General features: G+C 44.1%; 1 long non-coding RNA gene across 1 annotated transcript in view; it reads right to left on the bottom strand.

Annotated features, from left to right (window-relative positions):
- The window catches only part of LOC149436141 (uncharacterized), a 24,463-nt gene extending 15,739 nt beyond the window's left edge, over positions 1-8,724 (bottom strand). The window contains exons 1-2 of the long non-coding RNA XR_016308332.1: positions 8,017-8,724; positions 7,911-7,942 (exon numbers count right to left, since the gene is read on the bottom strand). This is a non-coding gene — a long non-coding RNA (uncharacterized LOC149436141). The remainder of the gene's footprint in view (positions 1-7,910; positions 7,943-8,016) is intronic.
- Between the last annotated feature and the right edge of the window lie 3,132 nt (positions 8,725-11,856).

Raw genomic sequence — 11,856 nt, 5'->3', positions numbered from 1 at the left:
CTAGAGATTACAGCAAATCACTATTGTTCACCAATTGACTGCTAGAGGTTACTGCACATCATTACCACTCACTGATTGGTTGTGAGAGGTTACAGTACATCATCTCACTGCCTGCACACCATGGACTGATGGACTGGGAAGGTGAGGGACCCCCTAATAGACCGAAACTAGGGATCCTAGGATTCCTGGGATCATCGACAATGCTGGGGGGGTGATCAGTGGCAGTGCTGGGGGATGGGCTAAATGGTCGTGCTGGGGGGATGGAATCAGTGACAGTGCTTGTAGTAGATGGGATCAGTGGCAGTGCTGGGGAAGGTGACATTTCTTCACCAACCACTGATGTTAGGGGGGGGATTTACAATGACGACCAGTGTTAGGAAAATTTACACTGACCACCAATGTAATGGGGGATTTTACACCAACAACAAATACATTTCTACACTAGCCACCAATGCAATGAAGAATTTACACTGACCACCAATTTGAGGGGGGCTTCTATATGGACCACCAATGTAAGGGAGCTTTCGACACTGACCACAAATGCAAGTTGGGATTTTTTTTTTTACGGACTACCAATATAAAAAAAGAGGAGTTTCTAGTTTCTACACTGGCCATCAATGTAAAAAAGGGTATTTACATGGACCACTAATGTAATAGGAGCATTCATAGTGACCACCAATGTAAGGGGGACATTCACACTGACCACCAGTGTGAATGAAATGATTCTACACCAAACCCCAATGCAAGGAGAAGATATGTGCTGACCACCAACTTAATTGACATATTTAGCCTATGTTCACATTTGTGCGTGTTGGGAACACATGCAAAATCACTTTCCTAACACCACAGAAATGTGCTGCCCTTTAGCAGATACACAGCAGTGCCATTAATTGTTAATGACACCCTCATGCACCCTCATGCATCTACTGATGTGCACATTTTCACATTCACCAAAATTCACAGTGCTATGGCACTGTGTGTCTTGGTGATTTTTAAAAAAGGTCAGGGATCTTTTTTCTGCATTTCTAGTGCATAGAGCAGCCCATTGAAATTAATAGGCTGCCCTGCATGCAACATACATCTTTATCCACCCCATCAGTACAGCTTTGTATCCAAATTTCCCTGCTAACCTCTGCATCCAAAAACTCCCCCCCCCCCCCCCCCATCTTCTTCACTCCAACCTCTCCCTCTTAACTATACATACCTCCTTTGCTCATCTTTGCACCCACCTTCCTTACCTCTGTGAATCCCCTCCATCACCTGCCCTGTGCATCCCAAACTAATTCCTTTTCTGCCTACCTCTGCACAGCCCCCCTCAACTCACTTTGTAGAACAGGCTGGAGGTAGCTCCGTGACCACAGTTGCAGGCAGGACTTTCAAGCATGCCCGTTTACCTCCCCAGTGGGCAGTATTTTATTTATTTATGTCAGGTACTTAGTTGCAAGAAAAAGTATGTAAACCCCTTGGGATTATGTGGAGTTTTGCATGAATTGGGCATAAAAAGAACACAGTCTGTTGAACATAATACTACACAAACATTAGATGTTGCCATGGTTTAATTGCACATAACATGTAAACATTCACAGTGCATGCAGGAAAAATTATGTAAGGCCCTAGCTTAATGACTTCTCCCAGAGCTAATTGGAGCCAGGAGTGAGCCAACCTTGACTCCAATCAGTGTGATATTAGATGTGTTGCTGACAGCTGTCCTGCCCTTAAAAAACACACACACACACACACACACACCTGTTTTGGGTTTACTGGTTTCAAGAAGCACTGTCTGATGTGAACCATGCCTCGCAAAAAAGAGCTCTCAGAAGACCTACGATCAAGAATTGTTGACTTGCATGAAGCTGGAAAGGGTTACAAAAGTATCTCCAAAAGCCTTGATGTTCATGTGACCACGGTAAGACAGACTGTCTACAAATGGAGAAAGTTTAGCACTGTTGCTACTCTCCCTAGCTGTGGTCGTCCTGTAAAAATGACTGCAAGAGCACAGCGCAGAATGCTGCATGAGGTAAAGAAGAATCCCAGAGTGTCAGCTAAAGACCTACAGAAATCTCTGGCACATGCTAACATTTTTGTTGACACATCTACAATAAGGAACACATTAAACAAGAATGGAGTACATGGGAGGACACCATGGAGGAAGCCAATGCTGTCCAAAAAGAATATTGCAGCACGTTTGAAGTTTGCAAAAGAGCACCTGGATGTTCCACAGCACTACTGGCAAAATATACTGTGGACAGATGAAACCAAGATTGAGTTGTTTGGGAAGAACACACAACACTATGCGTGGAGAAAAAAAGGCACAGCACACAAACATCAAAACCTCATCCCCACTGTAAAACATGGCGGAGGGAGCATCATGGTTTGGGGCTGCTTTACTGTCTCAGGGCCTGGACGGATTGTTGTCATTGATGGGAAAATGAATTCCAGAGTTTATCAAGACATTTTGCAGGAAAACGTACGACCATCTGTCTGCCAACTGAAGCTCCGCAGAGGATGGGTGATGCAACAGGACAATGACCCAAAGCATACAAGTAATTCAACAAAACAATGGCTGAAACAGCACAGAATACGCCTTCTGGAGTGGCCCAGTCAGAGTCCTGACCTCAACCCGATTGAAATGCTGTGGCATGACCTTAAGAGAGCGATTCACACCAGACATCCCAAGAATATTGCTACAATGAAACAGTTTTGTGAAGAGGAGTGGTCCAAAATTACTCCAGATCGTTGTGCAGGTCTGATCTGCAACTACAGGAAACGTTTGGTTGAGGTTATTGCTGCCAAAGGAGGGTCAACCAGTTATTAAGTCCAAAGGTTCACATACTTTTTCCTCCCTGCACTGTGAATGTTTACATGTTATGTGCAATTAAACCATGGCAACATCTAATGTTTGTGTAGTATTATGTTCAGCAGACTGTGTTCTTCTATTGTTGTGACTTGGATGACGTTCAGAGCACATTTTATGCCAAATTCATGCAAAGCTCTACGTAATCCCCAGGGGTTCACATACTTTTTCTTGCAACTGTATATAGCGCCATCAATTTACACAGCGCTTTACATATATATTGTACATTCATATCAGTCCCTAACCCTCAAGGGGCGTACAATCTAAGGTCCCTAACTCACATTCATACATACCCATACTAGGGACAATTTAGACAGGAGCCAATTCACCTACCAGCATGTCTTTGGAGTGTGGGAGTAAACCGGAGTAACAGGCACAGGGAGAACATGCAAACTCCAGGTAGGAGGTGCCATGGCTGGGATTCAAACCAACAACCCTAGTACTGCCAGGCGGAAGTGCTAACCATTTAGCCACTGTGCTGCCCAGTATTCAGCAGAGGTGATAGTGGCCGGAATATCTAGGGGGGGCAATATATATATGAATATTGCATTGCAGCCCCTATTTACATATGAATGTTGCTTCTATTTGCATATGAATATCACCATTATTTACATGTGAATGTTGACAAGGTCTGCACATCTGCACATGGCAACAGGGCAGCATAAGCGACAGCACTTCACACAGAGATATTGGGACACAGCGCCAGATGAAGACTTTAAGGGACAAGGGAATTTAAATCAGGACAGCTTGCAAGTGTAGGCCAGCTGCTTTGGGCCCCACAACAATGACAGGGCCCAGTGCCCCTTTTGCCCCTCCTTAAAGACAGTCCTGATCAAAGTGTTATTAGACAGATTCTTAAGAGGGCACTAACCCTTATACTCTACCTCCTCAAATATGAATAAATCCATTCTGCAATTCATATAATATACAACTTTAAGTGTCAAATAGATTGTGAAATTCATATATTAAAACAGCTCTATATATAAATATAATGTGCAAAAAAGTCTGCTCACATCATTTCCGGTCCTGCACATCTGGTAATTGGAACTCACGCCAGCTCCTAGAAGGCTCTCTTTCTTACAGGCTTTATTTTCATCTGGTGATCCAGTCAGTAACACACTTCCTGTTCTAGGGTGCCTCCAAATCACTGGAGGAGCAACAAAGACCTTTCAACAGCAGCATTGTCAGTCTGGGAAGAGGGTAGTCTTTAGTTACCCATACACTGCTCAAATTTCAGCTGCTTCCTAAGAAACCATCCTAAGTACACTCAGTGGCTGAACCTGCCTGGGTCCACTCTGGCAAAAGTCAATTGTTAGAGCGACTTTTGCTGAAGAAGCCTGCTAGAATATTTTCTACTGAACAGCAGATACACCCGATTGGCTGTCAAAATGCAATAATCACAGTGGGAAATTGATTAATCCGTGCCTTATAAAAAATTTAAACTGAACGCCATACACTTTACATGAACAACATTTTTCCTTTTGGGATAAAGGTTTTACATAAATAAATAAAAGATGACCACTGTAAGTACCTCTGTCACTAATAAAGGTTTTTTTTTCAACCCTCTAACTGCCATTTTTGCTTGGTCTGTTAAAGTGTTTGTAAACCCTTACATACACACAGTGAAGTGACTGGCCTCGTGTTACAAAGGAATAAAAAAAAATTCTCCTACAAAAGTTGCACCTCTTTATCTGCAGTATTCTCTGCATCTATTCAAAAGTGTTGAATTTATACAGCTTGTCTGAGAGTGGGCAGAGAGCTGAAGTTACACTCTGCAGAGCTCAGTGAGGGGAATTCTCAGAGCTGATTGAAGGGACGAAACACACCCCCTCCACAAAGCTCACAGGATCAGAGCCAAGGCTGTCAATATGCTGGAGCTCTGTCCCCTGTCACCATTTTACTCTTGGTGTCAGGAAAACGTGTCAGAAGTTATTTATGCTGATAGCAGAGAATGAAGCAGCAGGCAGAAATAACACTTATTGGTCTTAATTGAGACAAGTACATGCTATACAGGGATATACTTTGCATATTTCATGTCTGAGGTTTACAACAACTTTAAAGAAAGTTGAAAATTAGACTTACTGGCTAGATTAACATAAAAAATAAAAAGGAAAAAAAAAAAACAAAGAAAGAAAACAAATGCAGCCACCACATCTAAGAACTTGTAAGCTGCAATATATTATATTTTGCCTTTTGGGTTTAATAACACTTTAATGAACATAGATCGTGCGTCTTATAAAACGTTTAGTAAGAGACCCAAATCTGGTTTAGTAAGAGACCCAAATCTGGTTTACATTCATTTAAAAAGGTAAATAAATCTCTCCTATTTTAAACGGGCAAGAAAGCTGCCATGGTGCTGCACATGTGATCAGTTAAGATATTGGCCATTTGATGAGGAGACAGTTAGGTTCAGGGGCGGACTGACCATTTGGAAACTCGGGCACTGCCCGAGGGACGGGGTCAGTAGTAGGGGGCCCCATGAGATGCCCATGGTACCTTTTTCATAGGCTTTTTTGAGTTTGGGCAAGAACACAGGGGACCCATGATCCCCTATTGCCCGGGGGCTCCATGAGTTGTCAGTCCGCCCCTGGTTGGGAGCACAAGCAACTGTAACATCACTCATTCACGACATGCCTATTAACATAACTGTTTTGAGAAACCGTTAAATTGTTGGGTTTAGTTCCACTTTAAATATATAAAGCCTAGAACACACAATCAGAAAATCAGACGAAAAATACAGCTTTCAAAGCGATCGTACGATAATCTGATCGTTAGTACACAGGTTTGGTCCAAAATTACTAGAAGTGACAAACATGAACATTTTTTTTGTAGGATACTAGATTGTGTGATTTTCATTTAATCAGTACAGTATTGGTCGGGGGGGGGGGGGAAAGATTGGAAGAGCAAGACCATGCATGTTCAGAAACGAAAGAGTACATTACATCACTTCCAAAGTTGTAGTCTGTTGTATGAGAATTTTTAATTTTTGTAACTTTAGTAACCTCTTCATTTTCGATATGAGACTGCCATGCAAAACAGACTGATTTCATTTCACGTCTATTTGAGGACATGTATACCACTGACCAATTACATTTTTAAAATGAGAATGCACATCTGGATTACATTTACTTTCTGCTACTGAAACTGGATGTGCGCATCATCAGATTACAATGTTTCCAAATCAACTCAATCCTTTATTTATGCTCTAAATATTAAAACAGCTACAGACCATGCAATAATGTCAAAACAACTTATTAACAGCAAGGCACATGAAACAATGTTGCCTAACTGTATATGACTTCTTGGGTTTTTTTTGTCCTAACTAGGGTTAATACACTGTACAATTCCAAACATGGAACAACAAACATTCTAGTTCTACATGTTTGTATTCTCTACCTCCTGAGTGGAGGAACTAGTTCTGCTTCCTGACTCATCCAATGGACATGTCACCTACAGTGACCCCTGATGTGACTGAACACTCCCTGTGGGCAAGGCTTCAGTTATCTAATCCTCTCCTCCACATAGCAGGCTAAAAATGGCTTTGTTTATTTCCACTGTGCTGTCCTCACCAAGATCAGCCAGAGAACATGCTTTGGAGAAGCTATTTCTTGGTGCAAAACCTATTACTGCTTTTTAATAAAATAATCCTTTGTTGTATCTTAAACAATGTTTTATCAAACTTTTTTTTTTGAAGATCTCTTGCAGCAAAATAAACCAAGAAAAAAAAAAAGAAAAGCTGAAATTGCAACAATTGCTACTAACATACTTTCATAGTGCTACCAACATGCTTTACATTACATATTTACACTATTCATTCTACAATCAACAGCAGATTGTAAATGACAGGTTATTTAAATGCTTGTGTGTTGACAAACTAGATGTAGTAATTCTCTCTCTCTCCTACAATATATTTTTACCTCTTTCTGCAAACAAAAGATTCACATTTCACACACAGGCAATGTGTCTGCCCAGCAAAAACTGCTAGGGGGTTAAACAGCTGACAGACCTTCAGCAAATGCTCTCCCTTTCAGTAGCCATGTTTTCCGCCTTTGTGACAAGCAGGGCCTAGCTGTGACTCAGCTTTCACATACCAGGCACGGCCTAACAAAAACCCTAAGCTAAAGCACTGCTTGCCTATACTCCACAGAATACTCATCTAGAAGCACAAAAAAAAAATAAATAAATCACAGACCCAACAAGAACATGGTCACGAATGTGGCTGGTCAAAGAGTACAGATGACGACGTCTGGTAGAGCATGGCATCCACATACTCACACCGTCTACCATCTTACAGAAACATCTAGACAGGACTGGGTGGGATCTAGTAATGGAAAACAGACTGCAATGAGAATGTCTACGGGAAAATGCTGAACTATAGATTGATAAATACTTCAGAGATCCCTAGAATTAAAGCTTGCTTCGCACATTTTGGTAGGGAGGAGTGGGAGATCTCTATTTTTTTTACAAATGGACACGCTCTTGCTAGGTAGTGGAGTTGTTAGATGTGGCAGAATTATACCTGTAAAAAACAAAAAAAAAAAAAAACCACACACATTTTATATATATCTACACACACACACACACACACACACACAATCTCATTAATAAAAATGTGCGTGTATATATATATATAAAAATATATATTTTTTTTTATCTGACCCTAAACACACAGATGCATGCAACATCCAGTAATTTGTAACGTTGGCCCTGAAGGTCAGAGTATACGCATATTGAATTACTCCAGTTCCATAGCCTGTTCTTTCTTCTTTACTAAAGGACAAAAGCATTTACTTACCTTGACAGCCAATCAGCAGTTAATTTTGCATATTTGTGGAGTTAAACTGGCAAATATTCCAATTTCCTTTGACATCATACCTGGCATCACTTACATTTTTCATAATTATAAAAAAAAAAAAAACATTTAAAAAAAAAAAGGTAGAAAAAAAAAACCCATCTATTAAAAATAGGCACTTGGCAGACTAGTCAACCAAGGCTGATGGATATATATATTACACTTTATTTTGCCGTCTAAACAGATATAAGGTGCTCTACTTACTTTCTACATACTTGACTTGACCACCTAAACTTCTGAAAAGAAAAATAAAAAACAGTTGAACAAACTGCAGTAAAGTTTTCCTTGTAATAATAGGAGTGTACATTACCTTTTAGGTTTGCAACTATGTTATTTAATGGTCACATAAACAAAATGTATCAAAAGAAATGTCTAATTTATTGTTGAACAAGAACCTGAGGTTTTGAGGTGCCACAATCCAAGTTTGGAATAAAAAGGAAGGGATTTACTTAGGAACTTAGGGTGTGCCATGACCTAGGAGCAACCAAGATGGATTCCAGTTCATGAAGAGAAAATCCAGACATGCTGTGCTATTTATATTTTTATCTTCCTTCTTCACACCAAAAAAAAAGAAAAAAAGAAACCAATCCTTTCAAAGGGTAAACATAAAGAACACAACACAGTGGAGTCCTGAAAGCTGGTGGCTGCTTCAGTTAAAAAAGAATCCCTTGTTTGCAACAAAGGAGAAACACCCAGTCAGTGTCTACAGAGAGTTGGCCATTTCAATCCATGGCAGGATAATGGCTGCCTGCTCTGTTGGCCTCTCCTTGGCTGTCTGATGAAGGATGTTTTGCAGACTAGTGTAATAAGTCACAGGCGGATGCAAGCTGCGCCCTGATTGGCCGCGCTCTCGGGAGAGGCTCGCTGCCTGCTGGTGACGTCACGTGGCCCAGACCCAAGCAGGGGACACCCTGCGCTCTTTCCCAATGTGCAGATGGAACCCGGGCCGCCTCACCCACCCTCCTCTAATAAATAGACTTCTCAATTCCCTCCGCAATCCTACACGGGCAGGGCGTACGGACGACACTCGATCACGTGGCCGAGCATGGGCTGCCTGCCTGACTAGAGCCGCTGCAGAATGCCTCAAAAACAGGGGCTTGAGGGGAACCCCACCCGGCTTGTATGCAGCAACCGGGGACTAGAAAGCCCAGCATGCACTCAGACAGCAAGTCCCGGATAGACCTCTGCCGGGATGAGGGGACATGTGCCTGCCGAGATGGAGTATAGGGACTTCTCACTTGGGACTACAAGTACCAGCATGGGGCAACCTAGGAAAGGGTATAGGGACTTCCCACCCGGGACTACAAGTACCAGCATGGGGCAACCTAGGAAAGGGTATAGGGACTTCTCACTTGGGACTACAAGTACCAGCATGGGGCAACCTAGGAAAGGGTATAGGGACTTCCCACCCAGGACTACAAGTACCAGCATGGGGCAACCTAGGAAAGGGTATAGGGACTTCCCACCCAGGACTACAAGTACCAGCATGGGGCAACCTAGGAAAGGGTATAGGGACTTCTCACTTGGGACTACAAGTACCAGCATGGGGCAACCTAGGAAAGGGTATAGGGACTTCTCACCCAGGACTACAAGTACCAGCATGGGGCAACCTAGGAAAGGGTATAGGGACTTCTCACCCAGGACTACAAGTACCAGCATGGGGTAACCTAGGAAAGGGTATAGGGACTTCTCACCCAGGACTACAAGTACCAGCATGGGGCAACCTAGGAAAGGGTATAGGGACTTCTCACCCAGGACTACAAGTACCAGCATGGGGCAACCTAGGAAAGGGTATAGGGACTTCCCACCCAGGACTACAAGTACCAGCATGGGGCAACCTAGGAAAGGGTATAGGGACTTATCACCCAGGACTACAAGTACCAACATGGGGCAACCTAGGAAGGTTATAGGGACTTCTCACCCAGGACTACAAGTACCAACATGGGGCAACCTAAGAAGTGTAAAGGGACTTCTCCCCTAGGATACAAGAAGCAGCATGAGGCAACCTAGGCATGAGTATAGGGACTTATCACCCAGGACTACAAGTACCAGCATGGGGCAACCTAGGAAATGGTATAGGGACTTTTCCCCTAGGACTACAAGTACCACCATTAGGCAACCTAGGAAGAAGTACAGGGACTTCTCCCCTAGGACTACAAGTACCATTATTAGGCAACCTAGGAAGAGGTATAGGGACTTCTCCCTTAGGACTACAAGAAGCAGCAAGAGGCAACATAGGAACGAGTATAGGGACTTCTACCCTAAGGCTACAAATACCAGCATGAGGCAACCTAGGAAGGGGTATAGGGACTTCTCCCTAGGACTAAAAGTACCAGCATGAGGCAACCTAGGGAGGGATATAGGGACTTCTCCCTAGGATTACAAGTACCAACATGAGGCAACCTAGGAAGGGGTATAGGGACTTTTCCCCGAGGACTACAAGTACCAGCATGAGGCAACCTAGGAAGGGGTATAGGGACTTTTCTCACAGGACTACAAGTACCACATGAGGCAACCTAGGAAGGGGTATAGGGACTTATCCCTTAGGACTACAAGTACCAACATGAGGCAACCTAGGAAGGGGTATAGGGACTTCTCCCCTAGGACTACAAGTACCACCATTAGGCAACCTAGGAAGAAGTATAGGGACTTTTCCCTTACGACTACAAGAAGCAGCAAGAGGCAACCTAGGAAGGAGTATAGGGACTTTTCTCCTAGGACTACAAGTACCAGCATGAGATAACCTAGGAAGGGGTATAGGGACTTTTCCCCGAGGACTACAAGTACCAGCATGGGGCAACCTAGGAAGGGGTATAGGGACTTTTCCCCCAGGACTACAAGTACCAGGATGAGGCAACCTAGGAAGGGGTATAGGGGCTCCTCCGTTAGGACTACAAGTCCCAGCATCAGTCTGTGAATACAGGGGCTCCTCCGTTAGGACTACAAGTCCCAGCATCAGTCTGTGAATACAGGGGCTCCTCCGTTAGGACTACAAGTCCCAGCATCAGTCTGTGAATACAGGGGCTCCTCCGTTAGGACTACAAGTCCCAGCATCAGTCTGACTACAGGGGCTCCTCCGTTAGGACTACAAGTCCCAGCATCAGTCTGGGACTACAGGGGCTCCTCCATTAGGACTACAAGTCCCAGCATCAGTCTGAATAGAGGGGTTCCTTCATTAGGACTACAAGTCCCAGCACCAGTCTGTGAATAGAGGGGTTCCTTCATTAGGATTACAAGTCCCAGCATCAGTCTGTGACTACAGGGGCTCCTCCGTTAGGACTACAAGTCCCAGCATCAGTCTGTGACTACAGGGGCTCCTCCGTTAGGACTACAAGTCCCAGCATCAGTCTGTGAATAGAGGGGTTCCTCCGTTAGGACTACAAGTCCCAGGATCAGTCTGAATAAAGGGGCTCCTCCGTTAGGACTACAAGTCCCAGCATCAGTCTGTGAATAGAGGGGTTCCTCCATTAGGACTACAAGTCCCAGCATCAGTCTGTGAATACAGGGGCTCCTCCATTAGGACTACAAGTCCCAGCATCAGTCTGTGAATAGAGGGGCTCCTCCATTAGGACTACAAGTCCCAGCATCAGTCTGTGAATACAGGGGCTCCTCCATTAGGACTACAAGTCCCAGCATCAGTCTGTGAATAGAGGGGCTCCTCCGTTAGGACTGCAAGTCCCAGCATCAGTCTGAATAGAGGGGTTCCTCCATTATGACTACAAGTCCCAGCATCAGTCTGTGAATAGAGGGGCTCCTCCGTTAGGACCGCAAGTCCCAGCATCAGTCTGTGAATAGAGGGGTTCCTCCATTAGGACTACAAGTCCCAGCATCAGTCTGTGAATACAGGGGCTCCTCCATTAGGACTACAAGTCCCAGCAGGCCTCCAGGAAGATCCCGGCTCCGTATGTAGTTGTAGTGAGCCCGCTCTGCTGTCCCGGCTGTCACCTCCCAGGTCACGTGATGTCAGGTAAGCGGCCAGTGTGGGAATGTTTACCCCCCTCCCCCGGTGTAACACAAAATGGAAGGCAGGCTGTGATTGGCAGATTCCACACACAGGGACCCGGCTGATCATGCTGGCAGGCCTCGGGTGTTCTGGCCGGGTTTGTCCCCTCAGGACCCCCCTGTCTCCATCACATATGATATGAACACG

Source organism: Staurois parvus, unplaced genomic scaffold, assembly GCF_062004578.1.
Source record: "Staurois parvus isolate SC_StPar_1 unplaced genomic scaffold, SC_StPar_1.0 ptg001418l, whole genome shotgun sequence".
Classification (NCBI taxonomy): domain Eukaryota; kingdom Metazoa; phylum Chordata; class Amphibia; order Anura; family Ranidae; genus Staurois; species Staurois parvus.
This window is presented reverse-complemented; position numbering and strand designations above follow the sequence as displayed.